A 9,114-nucleotide genomic window follows, 5' to 3' on the forward strand; every position below is an offset into this window, starting at 1 on the left:
AATGCCATTCCTGAGAGGAGGGTTCTTAGTTCATACATAAACCCAACCTCTGGGAATTGTGGTAGCAGCATCCAGAAACCACCCATTCAGGCCAACAATTTTGAACTCAAACCACAGCTAATATCACTTGTGGAGAATCATTGTTCATTTGGTGGAAGTGCTAATGAAGACCCAAACCAACATCTCACAAAATTCCTGAGAATTTGTGACACTGTGAAGTCCAATGGAGTCCAGGAAGATGCATATAAACTGCTTTTGTTCCCATTTTCACTTAGGGACAAGGCAGCTAAGTGGCTGGAATCATTCCCAAGGGGGAGTCTAACAACATGGGATGAGGTGGAAAGCAAGTTTCTGGCACGTTTCTACCCCCCACAAAAGGTCAATAGGCTTCGATCTGAGGTTCAGACTTTTAGACAACAAGATGGTGAAACTCTCTACGAGGCATGGGAGAGATTCAAGGACTTGACAAGGAAATGCCCACCAGACATGTTCCATGATTGGGTGCAATTGCATATTTTCTATGATGGACTCTCTTATGAATCAAGGAAGGCTGTAGACCATTCATCAGGAGGTTCATTGAACAGGAAAAAGACTGTGGAAGAGGCCATTGAAGTGATTGAGACAGTGGCTGAGAATGAGTACTACTATGCATCAGAAAGGCACAACACTAAGGGAGTCATGGAGCTGAACCATGTTGATACAATTCTAGCCCAAAACAAGGTGTTTGCCAAGCAACTAGCAGAGCTTACCAGGCAATTAGAAACAAAGCAAGTGGCTGCAATACACACACAAGATCAAGAGGAAGTAAGCATTGAAGGAGGTGATTGGGAAGAGGCCAACTATGTGGGAAACCAACAAAGGCAATCATATGATCCACACTCCAACACTTACAACCCAGGATGGAAAAATCACCCAAACTTTGGGTGGGGGAACCAACAAACCCAACCACAAAACCACAAACCTTACAACCACAACCAACATAACAATTCCACATACCAAAACTCCAACCAAAGATCATACCAAGCCACACAAAACACTTACCCCCAACCATCATATCATGGCCAAAATAATCAACCTACCCAACTTAATCCGAACCAACAATTTCAAGATCAATTAAACCGGATAGAAGGAATGATGGCAACCATGAGTCAAGACATAACCGAATTGAAAAGCTTCAGGGATGATGTGAGAGCTACCTTAAGAAACCATGGTGAAAAACTCAAGAGGATGGAGTCTCAAGTAGGAGAGCTATCTCAACAGGCCGTCAAATCAACTGCAGTGTTCCCTAGTGACACAGAAAAGAATCCTAAAGGGGAACAAAAGAGAGTGAGATGGGAAGAATGCAAGGCCATCACCATATTGAAGGAAGTTTCAGAAGAAGAAGGAATCAGGCCCTCAGAGCAGGAGCCAGAAATCTTGAAGGAAGGTGTGGAAGAAGTTAAGCAGGAAAGTGGAACTGAGCAAGCCAAGGAACTGCAAAAAGGCATGCTGGAAATATACCAACCAAAAGCACCATTTCCTCAGAGGTTAGGAGGAGGTGAAAAAGGGAAAACCTATTCAAGGTTTTTAGAGACATTTAACTCTCTCCATGTCAATATTCCCTTTCTTGAGATTCTCCATCAAATGCCTACACACATCAAGTATTTAAAGGAATTGTTAAGCAAGAAAAGAGTTTTGAAGGGAGGACAAACGGTAACAATGAACAAAGAATGCAGTGCTCTCATCAAGAAGGACACACTCTCTAAGAAAACGGACCCAGGAAGTTTTCATATCCCTTGCATCATAGGGGAAACAAAAATTGACAGAGGATTCTGTGATCTAGGAGCTAGCATAAATGTGATGCCTCTAACTCTTATGAAGAGGCTACAACTGAATGAGGTGAGATCCACTGATGTAATCATACAACTGGCTGACAAAACTCAGAAGCAAGCTGAAGGGGTAGTTGAAAATGTGCTGGTGAAAGTGGGGGATTATTACTTCCCCACAGACTTTGTCATTGTGGACATGGAGGAAAGCTACTTACACCCTATCATTCTGGGCAGACCATTTCTAGCCACTACTAGAGCGCTCATAGATGTAGAACAAGGAGAGCTAATTCTGAGAATACATGATGAACAGCTCATTTTCAAAGTTTTCAAACCTGCATCTGAGCCTGAACCAGAACCTGAAAAGCCTAAGGATGATAGTAGCCATCTGTGTTTGGAGGAAAGTAATCCAGCAGCTGAAACTCTAAAACAGTCCTTGGAAGGCAAACAAGAGTTGCAAGAGTTAAAGCCACAAGAATCAGTGGAAACAGATCAGAAGGATCCTCCTGACATAAGGGTCAATGAAGAAATCCTCAAGAGAAAGGGAAGAGTGATAGGGAGATTGCCAAGAGGGTGGAGAAACAAGAAAATTCCCACTGAAGGTTTTTCTCCGGGAGATAACGTGATATCAAGTCATTATCTGCCAATCCTACCTGGCCTCAAAACCATTCCTTCCCAGCTCCCTCAAGTGTTCACAATCAGGAAAGTTCTTTCTATGGAACATTTAGAGGTCATGAATGAATCAAGTGGGGACGTTTTCATAGTGAGAGGAGAAGACGTCAAGCACTACAATCCACCCTAACAAGGGACAACCGTCAAGCTAGTGACGTTAAAGAAGCGCTTCATGGGAGGCAACCCATGTTTTAATATCCTTACTTTTTTGTTTTGTTGTGCATCTAATAAAGCATGGTTTCTTATGCATGAACTTGAATCCTCAGGACAACTGCTGAAAGAGTGCACTAAACATTGCATGTAAAATGCAATTTGCCTCTAAGTTTGGTGTGCCTGAAGGCACCCCAAATTTTATTCAAAATGCATTCAATTTTTAGTGCACAACCAAAGATTAAGTTTGGTGTTCCTCTTTGAACACGGTTCATGAAAAGCACGAAGTTCCTCTGGATTTCGAAATTCATGACAAGTATACCATTCGCATGTTTTAATGCTTTGGTTTCAATTACTTAGGGTAGTAAATTTGTTTAGAATCAAAGAGCCAAGGTGACTATGATTTATTAGAATTAAGCACATTCATTAAGGACAACCAATATGGATTTCATGTCATCAGGAGACTTGACCAAACACTAAGTTTGGTGTCCAAATAATAAGTGTGCATACATGTAGAAGTCACGGCTATAAGCTCATAAAGACAATCATTGATTTACATGTGCAAGTACTATTCATAATTCACATGGACCGAAAAATGATAGCAAACTTGTTTGTTTGTGCAGGTACAAAAGAAAAGACAAAAATGGAGGAAAAAGACAAAGGGAGGTATGGTGCTTGGTCAAAAAGAAAATTCACAAGTCTTTGAAACTAACACATGGGAAAAGGAAGTTCTGCAAGAAAAGATAGCTACATGTACAACCTAATGCACCCAGAATACTTCCAAGAAAATGAAAAGCAATTCGTCCTTCTCCCTAATTCATATATTTACCATCAAGCCACCCTTCACAAATCACCCTAGCCGTCCATTTTGCACTTACGGGCACTATAAAGAACCACTTGGGGAACAAGTTCAACACCACCAAATCTCCTTCATGCACATTTCCTTCATCATAGCATAAACTATCTCTTGCCGAAAACAACCTCCCCACACTTCCAACAACACTTCTTGCTTCACCTTGTCAACTTTAGCTTGTCACTTACCAAAACTAAAGAACCAATGGCAGCTTCATCTAGCCACAAAAGAAGAAAAGACAAGCAGCCAATGGAGGAAAACAGGGAATTCGATGCATGGAGATACAGATCAGTTTTCCATGAGATTCAAGCCGAATGGATGAGACCTAAAACGGTACTAGCTGAGGTTCCCTTTGACCTTGAAAAGGATGAGTTCCCAGGTGTTTGGGAAAAGATCAAAAAGAGGAAGTGGGAGCTCCTGACTAAGCCAATCACTAAAATCAACATCAACCTGGTGAAAGAGTTTTATGCAAATGCAGTAAGGGAGGATCCAACCAAGAAACCCACATACAAAAGCTATGTGAGAGGGGTGGAAGTTGACTTCAGTCCCAAAGCAATCATGAAAACCCTTGGCCTGAAAAACATACATTTCAGCCAAGCAAGTTATGAAGAAAGGATGATAGGAGAACCTGACTATGCAACTATTGCTGAAGACCTTTGTGCCATCAGAGCTGAATGGGTGAGAAAAACAAGAGGGGCTCCAAGAGTCTTGAGAAGGGGAGACCTAACACCTGAAGCTAAAGGGTGGTATGCAATAGTTAGGAGATCCATCCTACCCACTGCAAACTCTTCAGAAATAGTCCCTAAAAGAGCCATCTTGCTACATTGCATTATGGTGGGAGGGGAGATCAAAGTTCATAAACTCATTGCTGAACAGATACAAGAGTTTAGTGAGAAAAGTGACCCTGAATCCTGGCTCCACTTCCCTAGCACTATCATTAGACTATGCATCGATGCCCAAGTACCACTTGAGGATGAAAGACCTAATTGGCTATATCCTGGATTGGCCATAACTGCGTACAGAATGACTCTTGGCCCAACTCCTCCAAGACATACAAGAAGAAGAAATGAAGAAGGGCAACAAGTGGAAGCCGAGCAAGAAGCAGAACAAGAAAGACAGGAAGGAGAAGACAGAGAAGAAGAGCAAGAAGAGCAAGCAATTCCAGAAAGAAGACAACGAATTCCCAGAGACCCCATGGATATGAGCAGAATGCAGGAAATCATGGAAGGAATGTCTCAACAATACATGAGGTCTCAGGAGAGACAAGAGGACTTTCACCTAAAAATGATGGATATGCAAAGGAACTTTGAATCAAGATTCTTCGATCTGCAAAGGGAACAGAATTTACACTTACAGGAATCCTTCAGCCACATATGCCAACACCAAGATGCCAATGTCTTGGCAATCAAGGAAGCCACCACTTTACAGAATGCAAGATACTCAGTCCAAGCTGATTACAACATCAGTTCGCAAATCAAGCTTAACTACATAGGGGAACATCTACACAAGATGGACCCAGCATTCCCAGCTTTTGATGAGTATTTCAAAGGGAGGAAAGAAGGAGAAATAAACAAGGCAATGATCCTTGAAAAAGGAGTGGAAGAAACGATGAAAAAGGCTGGATTCTGGAAAAAGCTCATAAGAAAAGACAAAGGAAGCACAAGTGGTCAAAAAGAGGCAGGAAGCAAGAAGAAGCAGGATCCCAAGAATTAAGAAGAACCAAGCAATAAATAAGAGGTGGTCTCGTTCCTTAATAATCAAATGATCATTGGTGGATTGTCTTTATGAGCTTTCTTTCATCATAAGTCATTTAAGTGTTATGTGGAGTTTTTTTTTTTAGTATGAGTGTCTGTTTATTGCTTTGAATAAAGTGAATGCCTAGATGTTTGGATATAACTTCACCTTCTTAAACAAGTGCTTGCCATGCTTGTTCTGTTTCCAAAAATAAAAGAAAAGTTTGAACAAAAGTAACTTGGCTAAATTAGTGACAAATCAAGTAGAATTAAGTGGTGGTATGCATGCTTGATTGTTTAGTCAGATCACTGGAATTAGAGTGTAAAATTATCATTCTTTGTGTAGAAATTGAAAACTGTCTATGGATCTTAATGAATAAATGTCTTTGGCCATGAAAAAGAAAGAAAAAGAAGAAGAAAAAGCCACTGAAAAAGGGCAACCAAAAAGCAAAAAAATTGAGAAAATAAGCTAGGTACCAATGGTTTGAACTTCTGAGACAAATGCCTGTGGTGTTTATGTATTAAGGATATGCTTGGATGAATAGGTTCTGAGGAGTGTTTCAACACTTGGTAACTTGGGTTAACTAACCCGGGATTATCAACCAAAAGTCCATTATCAAGAGCAACCTAAATACAAAACATTTAGTCACACAAAGAGGTGCTGGGCACCAATGTCTCAAGAAGAAATGTGAACTAAAATGCCTAAAGTGGATATGTGTAGTGCACTGATAAGAAAAAGAAAATGCCAAAGGCTTGTGCAACACATGACACTAAGCAAACAAGGAGCAAAAGAAGCTCTAAGAAAAAGAAAAGAAAAACAAAGAAGAGAAAAGTGCCAAGGACATAAGAATAACAAGAGGCCATAGCAGTGTTTGATGGATGCAATGAAAAAGTGATAATCTTACCTGATAAGAATGAAAAAAGTGATGCTGCAACTTTCTGCATAAAACCCTTCTGAGGAACTTCAAATGCTTGCTAATATAGCCAATGTAATTGCTTTCTGTTTCATACTTTCTTCTTAAATAACTCAGGACTTGCTTAGGGACAAGCAAGTATTAAGTTTGGTGTTGTGATGCCAAGGCATCTTAGGCTAGTTTCACTAGTATTTTTCTGTTAGTTTTAGTGGTTTTATGCATTTTCTTGAGCTTAAAGTAACCAAGAATGGTTAAAAGAATAACAAAGCAATGAACCATCCAAACAATATGATTTTGATGCAAATTCCATGAGTTTTAGTTATATTACTTGAATGCTATGAATGGAAGATTTCTCATGAAATTTTGCAAGACTTTGATGCATTTGTTTGGATGATTTCAGGGAAGAAGAGGCTAAGCAAGGAAGCAACAAAATCAATAAAGGAAGCTTGAATATCACATGTGGAGTTTAAGTTCCAGTTTAAGCCTAAACTGGAGCTTAAACGCCAGAATCATGAAGGCTAAGAAATGCTGGAATTGAAGTTTAACCTCCAGTTTAACCTTAAACTGGAGGTTAAACGCCAGAATGAAAGTCTCACCAAAGAAGCATTCCACGTTTAACCTCCAGTTTAACCTTAAACTGGAGGTTAAACGCCAGAATGAGAATGCCACTCAGGAAGGAGTTCCACGTTTAACCTCCAGTTTAACCTTAAACTGGAGGTTAAACGCCAGAAATGGGAAGTGCACCAGGGAGCCATTTCCACGTTTAAGCTCCAGTTTGACCTTAAACTGGAGCTTAAACGTGTTCGACCAAGTTTTCTCCTCCAGGGTTGCTTTCTCCATTTCCACGTTTAAGCTCCAGTTTAACCTTAAACTGGAGCTTAAACGTGCTCGACACCTCCAGGGCTACCCTTCTAAGCTTCCACGTTTAACCTCCAGTTTAACCTTAAACTGGAGGTTAAACGTGTTCGACCTCCAAGATGCCTCCTTCCATTTCCACGTTTAACCTCCAGTTTAACCTTAAACTGGAGGTTAAACGTGTTCGACCTCCAGGGCTGCCCTTCCTATCTCCACGTTTAAGCTTCAGTTTAACCTTAAACTGAAGCTTAAACGTGTTCGACTACATGACTCTCCAGGGCTGCCTTCTTCCATTTCCACGTTTAAGCTTCAGTTTAACCTTAAACTGAAGCTTAAACGAGCTTCTACAAAAGGCCTCACTGGAAGTGTCTGGCGTTTAAGCTGCAGTTTAAGCTTAAACTGCAACTTAAACGCCACTCTTGGAAAAGGTTTCTGGGCCAAAAATAGTGCGGTTTAAGTTAGTCTTTGAGCACAAACATTAACTTAAACTTACTCTGGTATGAAACCCAATTGAATATCATGGTTTATGGGATTGGGCCTGAAGGATTGATGAGTTTGAAATCTCAATTTATTGAGTCATGTGTCATTATTTGATTATCACTAAGTTGGCTCAATGAATGTTACAGAATTTGGATCAACAGCCTCATCAAGATTATGGATCATAAACCCAAGGCAAAAGGAAAGCAGGGAGAGGCCTCAAAGCCCAAGAAACACAACAGAAGCTCAATATAGAAAGTGTATAAATAGGATAGAATTTAAGTTAGGGGGGATTTTTACCTTCACTTTTAGCTAGTTTTCATATCTTTGTAATTGAATTCAGAGCTATGACTCACTAAACCCCCTTTCATTGGGTTAGGGAGCTCTATTGTAATTCAATGAATCAATAATAGTTTATCTTCTTCTTCAATCTTTTCTCTTGAATTTTGTTAGAAAGCTTCTCGATCTAATTCCATTGGGTCGTTGTCTTGGGAAAGAAACTACCCATAATTGGAATCCTTCGGAACCTTGGGAAAGGAATGGAGGATTCATGCTAGAGAAGCTTTCTCACAGTGAATTGGATTGGGGTTTGGATGGATATTGTGACATGTAATCCTACCAAATTGTGGTTCATGAAATTGTGTGGTATAATCAGTGATCAAGCATCATCTCTTCTTATGAACATTTAAACCAAGGGATTGGGAATTTGTTTGTTTTTAGAGAGAATTGGTGAGCCAAGGGATTGGGATCCAATCATATAAGATTGCCAAGCAAAATTCAATGAACGCATTGGTTGAGGAAGAGATAAACATGTTTTGATTCGGAGATCTCAATATCTCCTATAACCCAATGAATTCCCCATTTCTGATTTCCACTTCTCTTTACATTCTGCAATTAAATTCATGCAATCACCCCCATCCCTTTTAATTTCAGCAATTTAGTTTCTGCTCTTTAATTCATGCCATTTAAGATTCCGCCATTTTGATTTCTTGTCATTTACTTTTCCCGCCAATTTTACATTCCGCAATTCTCATCTAAATCTTGATTCCGCTCAACTAGAACACACTTCTAATCCGAATTGCTCACTCAACCAATCCTTGTGGGATTCGACCTCACTCTATTGTGAGTTTTTACTTGACGATAACCGGTGCACTTGCCGGAAGGAATTTTGCCGATCGTGCAATTTCCTAAATCGTAGCATAACTAGTTTATGCGCATCACGTCACCCACGCGAATGCGTGACCATGTAAAATTGATGTAAATAGGTGTATGGTAGCATGTTGCGATGGAGCTGGGCTGGACTGATGCTAGAAGCACCAGCTACATCATGCGACCGCGTGCCCCATGCGGTCGCGTCATTTCAAAACATCACCATTCACGCGATCGCGTCAACCACGCGATCGCGTCCCCTTAAAAATTTGGCAAAAAGAGTTTGAAACAGAGCGCGCGGCTGCTCTCGCGCCATTCGCATAATTCAAGTCACGCGACCGCGTGACCCACGCGTCCGCGTTGCATGCAGCGCACATAATATTCAGATCAGCTAAAATATTTTCTCTTTTCTTCCCCAAATCCTAATTTTTCTTTTCCTTTGTTATTTCTTTCTTCCCCCTTCTTCTTTCTCTACTCATTCTCACTTTTTACCTTCTCCTTCCTTA

General features: G+C 40.5%; 1 non-coding gene across 1 annotated transcript; it reads right to left on the bottom strand.

Moving 5' to 3' along the window:
- Nucleotides 1-384: 384 nt before the first annotated feature.
- On the bottom strand, nucleotides 385-488 carry LOC148570858 (small nucleolar RNA R71). Its single transcript, XR_015909029.1, has one exon. It is a non-coding gene; the product is annotated as a small nucleolar RNA R71 (small nucleolar RNA).
- Nucleotides 489-9,114: the final 8,626 nt, after the last annotated feature.

Source organism: Arachis ipaensis, chromosome B3, assembly GCF_059453495.1.
Source record: "Arachis ipaensis isolate K30076 ecotype BB chromosome B3, ASM5945349v1, whole genome shotgun sequence".
Lineage (NCBI taxonomy): Eukaryota > Viridiplantae > Streptophyta > Magnoliopsida > Fabales > Fabaceae > Arachis > Arachis ipaensis.